This window comes from Solanum pennellii, chromosome 9, assembly GCF_001406875.1.
Source record: "Solanum pennellii chromosome 9, SPENNV200".
Taxonomy (NCBI): Eukaryota; Viridiplantae; Streptophyta; class Magnoliopsida; order Solanales; family Solanaceae; genus Solanum; species Solanum pennellii.
In genome coordinates this window covers 48,955,392-48,962,733 of record NC_028645.1, presented here as the reverse complement: position 1 = coordinate 48,962,733, position 7,342 = coordinate 48,955,392, and the positions used below count along the sequence as shown (strand labels likewise).

Genomic DNA, 7,342 nt, shown 5'->3' with positions numbered 1-7,342 from the left:
CCTATAAGTGCAGGGGTCTTTTGCGTATTTTAGGGAATAGTTATTGGTTGTTATTGAACCTTTTTAAACCACAATTCACCCTTAAAATCAAACCCTTAAGTCCAAAATAAAATCTCTCCATCTCTTCTCTCCAAAAACCTCCACTGATGAAGATTAGAAGCTCCAAGGAAGAAGACAACTTTTCCAAGTTTTTCTCCATAAATATAGTAGGCTTTTCCTCACAATGAAGGTATGATGTCCATCCTTGAATCCACTTTCTTCAAGGAGTCAATCTTAATGAAGGTTTCATAGATGATCAAAAAAATGAATAAACCTATTTTATTATCTAGCCATGGGATCTTGCATTAAATGATTATAATCAATGAATTATGATTGAATTTATGTTAATTTGACAAATTTGGGTCAAAAACTCCATCAACCCATGCAAATCACGATTTCCTTATTTTGACTAAATTATGGGTGATTTAATTGTGTCTCAATTGTATTCATTTCTTATGTAGATTGTATTGGGCTATTGATATATGTATTAATTATATTAGAATTGTATGTAGGTTGTCCTAAATTTTTAAATTCAAATTGTATTATCTTGGATTCATTGTATATCTGGATTACTGGATTGAATTGGTGATCATACTATGGGTAAGAGCCTTGGTATACTGAGTTGGTTAATTTGGCTATGGATTGAAATTGTGAGAATGGATGGTGGTATTTTGACCTAACTTTCTCTATATTGTGTAGTATAGTACTTGAATTATGATGATGATCGGTATGGTCCACTTATAGTTGCAGTGTTTATATGTTATACCTGTGAATAATGTAGTCTCGTCGGCATTACTTTATGAATTATGATATTATCATGTTATAACTTGAATATGTGAGTATTGTGAAGGTCTTGATGATTATGTGTATACATGAAGTCAAGTATGCGTTGTTCTAAGTGATTATTTGTTGTCATGATAGGCTATAGTGATGTCTTATATGTGTAGACTTGAAGTTGAAGTGTGAATCGTCCTAGTTGACTATCTGAACAATATGATGTATTATGTTGATGATTCTATAGAAGTGTATAGGGTGACTTGCCAGTATACTTAGTTGACCTTATATGCTATTTGAATGATATGATACATGTGCTAAGATAATAATGAAGTGTGTCTTGCTTTAATAGACCTATGTCCCTTACTTGATATATGAACAATGTGAATATGAATCCTTGACTTACTAGGCTAAAGCACCTTCGTCATGAGTGTATATGTTTATGAATGGAATATGATCTTAGATAAGGTAAAATTGTCATTTGTGTGGAACCTTTTAGAAAGAAGGTTATGATATCCTTGAAGTGAAAACTCATAATGGTATCCTTCTTGTGTGAATGATGGACATATGATTTGTTAGGTTGAACGACATGAAATCATCCTTAGGAAAGTCATTGAAATATCTTAATAACTATTGTAGGCAGCCCTAGTGGACCCTCTTTTGTAAGGTGTATTATGATTTGGTTATGAACAAGAGATGGTACCTTTTAATATGCTCCTCTATTGAATTATTCTATGAGAACAAAGGTTAGTACCCAGTGAGTACGCTAAGGTAGCAACTCTAGTTAAGACAGAGACTAGAGTACAAATAAACCTTGATATTCCTTAACCATATGCCTACATGGGTTGTGTCCTAGTTCTTCCATTGGAAAGTAAAACATCCTTTATAAGAGTAGGGTTGACTACGGATTCCATGCCTAGCTAGTATTGTCTATGTGGTTATTTCCTATTCTCAACATATGAGATACATGCTAGTGTTGGATAATTTCTATGAAGTTTAGGTAACGGAATGTGATGCTATCTAAACATTGCACGAGTAGTCTTTGAAGATGTTGGTATGTAGGTTCCCTAGGTCTTCTCCAAGACAATTACGTTAAAGTCCTTATTGTTGAATGTCTCTTAAATGACTTAATGAACATAGTGACTTAAGTTAAATGCATGTTGATGAAAACTTTCTTATCTAGAGTACCTTTAAGGATTGCTTACGTAGTCTTTGAGAGGGTGTATGGGTGTTCCTCATATCTTACTTAGGTGAGTCTTAGAGTAATTCTAGGTAGGGAGTTAAATGTAAGAAATGGGAATAATTTAATCTTAGATAGTCTGAAGGATCTCTTTGGTGTGTGAAGGGGTTGTATGGGCGGTCGCTTTAAAACTCACTCAAGTGAGCCTTAGAATCCACCTTCGGTACGAGGGTCTCATGCGTGTGTGAAGTGATATTGATGCTATATTGTTTATGTGACTACATGTGCTTATGTTGACTTAATGTGACATATTATACTTGCTTTATGAAGTTTTACTCAAAAAGTGCATGTTTTATACAAATATCACTACACCATTTTAGGTCTACAACCACACTAATTCTGGACTACATTTGTAAAGTGTTGCCTAAAGTAGTTTTGACAACGCTTTTAAAGAGTAGCCAAAGTTAATAACTTTTAGCTATGATAATATTGACAACACTTCAAAAGTATACTCTTTAATGGTATAAGATACACTTTATAAATGTTGTTAAAATATAATATAATTGACAATACCTATTTACATATATGGCCACACTTTTAAAGTATTTTATTTTTATAATTGAAAAAATGACACATTATAAAATGTGGCCTTAAAATTTTCACTAAAATATTATATTTGTTATAAAAAATTTGTATTATAGTGAATGTCTAATTATGTGGAGTCCTTGTAGGATATGTTAGGAATCCTACTTGGGGACCAAGTAAGGTTCTCTCTACAAATAAAGGGTTTTCCTTCATTGTAAATAAGATTTGTGAAGATCTATGAATCCTGAATATACTTCAAGAGAAATAAGAAGTCTTTTCTCTTCTCCCTACTTTCTTCTTCATCTAATTTCATATCGTTTCATAACACGTTATCAGCACGATTTTTCTATTCTTAAAGAATTATGAAGAAGATGGGAAAAATGCAAAAGAAATCTTGCATAAGTTATGCAATAAGGTTCTTATATCTTCAAGGTATGATTTATCTTTATGTTATAATTATTTATGTAACAGATCTGGAGGTACCATCTAAAGTAAGTATTTAAAGAGACCTGTCAACTTTCTATGTTTAATTTTAATCGACTGGAAGAGAATTCCTTAATTTATTTTAATAATTAAATAAGCACAATTTAGTGAAAGATATGTTTCCAATCTCTACATGAGATACGTGATCTATTAAACTATATCTATTAACTGCTAGTATTAATTATAAGAAATCATTAGTCTCAGTTTTGTGTGTAATTATAATATATAATCATATTAATGATCATCAAAAGCAATAAAATTGCAATTATTTTGAAAGGCTTGAGGTTGAGCCTCATTGTGGATAAGACAATGAATTTAAGTTATATCGCACAAAAAGAATAAGACGATGGATTTACGTCCAATCGCACAAGAGGGTAAGACATCAAAAGTATTGATGCTTTGTGATGAAAGATGTTGAATTCAAGTCCCTCATTGATTTATGGCATAAGACGTTGAGTTTGAGTCTCAATGCACCATATTGATGATATTATGATGACTAAGGGAAATAATGAGTTTTTGATAAAAATTAGTCATGAAATATATCTCGTAAAGCAGATCCATTCCCCAAAGTGAATGTAGCAGTGCATAAATGTCTAAAAGAAGACAATTGATTAAATAATGCACATGAATATGGAATGAGGTACTAAGTTATCAAAATTTGATGTACTTAGATGATTGTGTTCCATTCATGAAGAATGAGAACCTTTGATAAATGGTAAAAATACAGATCCATTCTTTAGAGTGAATGAGGTGATAAGCCACCATGCTAGACGTGAATTTTCTTGTAATGATTGTTACCAAGGCAAGCTAATTGTGAGACCATCATAAACGAAAGTTGAGATTGAATGCTTTGCGTTCTAGGAACGTATACAAATATTTGTGGGCCTAGTCATCCACCTAGTCGATTGTTTAGACATTTAATAGTCCTAATAAATGTTTCTTCTATATGGTCTCATGTGTGCCTATTATTATCTCGCAATTTGATGTTTGCAAAAATGTTGGCACAAATAATATGTTACATGCACAATTTTTTTCAGATTAGTTCATTCAATGATGGGATCATGACTCACCTAAAGGGTGAAGTAATTGAGAAGAAATAAATCTGAAAATTACTCTTGGATTAATAAAATTGAAATTCACTCATATAATAGTAAATCAGAAATTTACTAAAGCAAAAGGCACATGACGTTGTAAACTTGGAGTTTACGAGTACTAATAATTTTATTAGTTGGCATGAATAATTTGGTCTTCCCAAAGATGTGCATACTGAGTAATGGACATACATTGAAAAACTAGAAGATTCTTCAAGAATTCCTTACGTTGTTTGTTCTCGTGATAAAGTTGATTGGATCAACTAAAGTTGGGACTAAATCCCTAAATTCTGAAAAGTATAAAAGGTGAATATGGGCTCATTCACCTATCATGTGATATGATAAAAAGATGCATCAATAAGATAATCACATGTGCGTTTGTTGTCAACTTGCACTTTGACATTCGCAAATTTGTTTGTGCAAGATAATTAAGCTAAAAGCACAATTTTCAGAATATAAAATCAAGATAATTCATCTTGATAATGTTGATAAATACATAAGATGATGTGACATTAAATGTCTCATATAGTGAATCATTGCTTATGAAAATAAAGTTTCATATGTTGATCTGAAATATGATATTACATACAAACATAATTGTATGAATCAAACCAATAAGTTATGATCAATTTTTCTGTTAATTGGTTTATGGTCAGGGACCAAATAGTTTTCATTTGATAATTTTGATGTGCAATATATGATTAATGAATATACTATGATGCACAAAGATAGATTCTCCAAAAGATTGAGATATATGTTATTTTGTCTAACATAAGGGGGAGATTAGAAGCAACACAAAAGTTGTAAATACTCCTATTGAATGTCCCTTAAGGATAAAGTCTATGACATACATGAAGCATGATAGACTAATCAATTCTAAATAAAATAATCCTTGAAAAAAGGGGGAGGATCAAAGAATCAAAATGATCATAATAAGGAGACAATGTGCTCTTGGAGAGCCTACGACATAACACTTTATGAAACCTCATGAGAGGGGTAGCTACCTAAAAATATTGAAGTAATGAGATCTCAATAAGTTTTGTCGTATTGTGAATCGATACAAAATGATATATCGTTGACGATATTTTTGATACAATAGCGCGCAATATTGTAAAAGATTATGAGGATATGAATTCTACATCTATTAAAGCATGCTTATGTAGAAATAATTATCAAGTGAAAAGTGGAATGATGCACCTTGGTAAGCGTAAAGCTTATTTGACTTGCAATCTAAGCACTAGAAGATGTCATACATCTAACATTGAATGTTGTCACTTAACAAAATTGAGATGAAAATATCTGATGAGTTCAAAAACTAAAGCATATACAAGTTTTTGGAAAACTTATTTATAGTCCTCATAAGGATTAAATTGATTCAAAATGCATAGAGCATATACAAATATTATTATGCAAGTTGACGACTAGAATTGAAACTGTTGAAGAGTTTTCAAAAGGCAATAGATTATTTGCTTAAAGAAGTTTAAGTAAGGAACTCGCAGAAATCTTTGACCCTGAAGGGAAGATTTAAAAAAGCAGATAGAAGAAAGCATTCTTCGTCAAGATTTTTCTACACTCATAAGCTCCCAAGAATTGTGATATCAACATGCAAGAGGTTTGTTCGAGTAATATTATTGTTGATTTATTCACCAAGTCTCTACCAACTACAACTTTCAAAAAGATGGTGCACAAACTTGAAAAACGAAGATTCTAGTCTCTGGATTGATGTTGTCATTAGGGGGAGTTAATACGCGATGTACTCTTTTTTCCTCAGAAGGTTTTGTCCCACTGGGTTTTCCTTGTAAGGTTTTTAATGAGGCATCCATAATGCGTATTGTTAGATATGTGCACTCTTTTTCCTTTACTAGATTTTTTTCCCACTGGGTTTTATCTAGTAAGGTTTTAACGAGGCACATAATCTACCGACATTCAAGGGGGAGTGTTATAAACAATTTGTATTATAGTGAATGTCTAATTATGTGGTGTCCTTGTAGGATATGGTTAGGAATCCTACTTGGGGACCAAGTAAGGTTTTCTCTATAAATAAAGAGTTTTCTCTATAAATAAAGGGTTTTCCTTCATTGTAAATAAGATTTGTGAAGATCTATGAATCCTGAATATACTTCAAGAGAAATAAGAAGTCCTTTCTCTTCTCCCTACTTTCTTCTTCATCTAATTTCATATCGTTTCGTAACAATATTCCCTTAAACATTGTTAACTCTCCCTCAAAGTTTTATTGGAAAAGAAAAATTATTAATAAAACATTGCAACTTTTTTCCCCAAATTCAATAATACACTCTCCAGCTTTTCTCTCCAACTATGAAACACCATTTCCATGTGACGAACAATAGTTCCAAATCTGATTTCTTGTTGAAGAGCTGAAGAGGTTGTTCGTTCATATTCTCGCTAAAAAGTTGTTCTCGCTTAAGTTACGCCGCGCTGAAGAGTTGTTCTCGCTTAAGAGGTTATTCCGTCACATTCTCGTTAAATCATTCCCAGATTAAGTTGTTCCTTCATATTCTCACAAAATCTTCATCACATTGAAATGATTTTGTTTACATAGGGTTTATTAGGTAAGAAATTCTATCTTTATAAGTCTAAATTTTAGGTGTAGGGTTTCGATATTCTTGTGTTGTTGATAGATTTTTATTGATTTTTGGGCGTCTGTCTCATAGTTGTATTACCCTGAGCATTAATCATATCATATATTATTATAAGCATGAAGCTCAAAACTTAAAAGTTGAATTACTATTTTGCCCCTCTAATAAATTAAAACTTTTATAATCTTCTTATTCTCATTTCCTAATCTTGACCTTTCAAATTTCTAACACAAATGTAAATAAAATAAAAATGAGTAATTATTCCTTATAGACAAGAAATTAAAGTAGATTCATGTATCTTTAAAATTAAATTTCATCTCTATTTTTTTTATATTTATTTTAACAAAGTAGATTCATGTATCTTTAAAATAAAATTTCATCTCTATCTTTTTTATATTTATTTTAACAATAATTCATGTGACTTTTCATGTTTCCAAAATTTTGTTCTATAAATTTAACTTTTTCAAGAAAAACTTTTATTTACCACTCCTACAATTCTTGTGTGTAGGAACTCTAAACATGTGAAATAATGTCACAATTTGAGGTGAAAGTTGTGAGATTCCCTTCTGCAGTCACGAGAATAGACAAGAATT

At 31.3% G+C, this 7,342-nt stretch overlaps 1 long non-coding RNA gene across 4 annotated transcripts in view; it reads left to right on the top strand.

Moving 5' to 3' along the window:
* The first annotated feature begins 6,392 nt into the window (after positions 1 to 6,392).
* The window catches only part of LOC114078630, a 9,194-nt gene continuing 8,244 nt past the window's right edge, over positions 6,393 to 7,342 (top strand). For 2 of the 4 annotated variants that reach the window (XR_003580301.1, XR_003580300.1), the window contains exon 1: positions 6,396 to 6,722. This is a non-coding gene — a long non-coding RNA (uncharacterized LOC114078630). Of the gene's footprint in view, positions 6,723 to 7,342 lie in introns of all 4 variants that reach the window. The other 2 variants (XR_003580302.1, XR_003580299.1) reach the window with 2 other exon arrangements.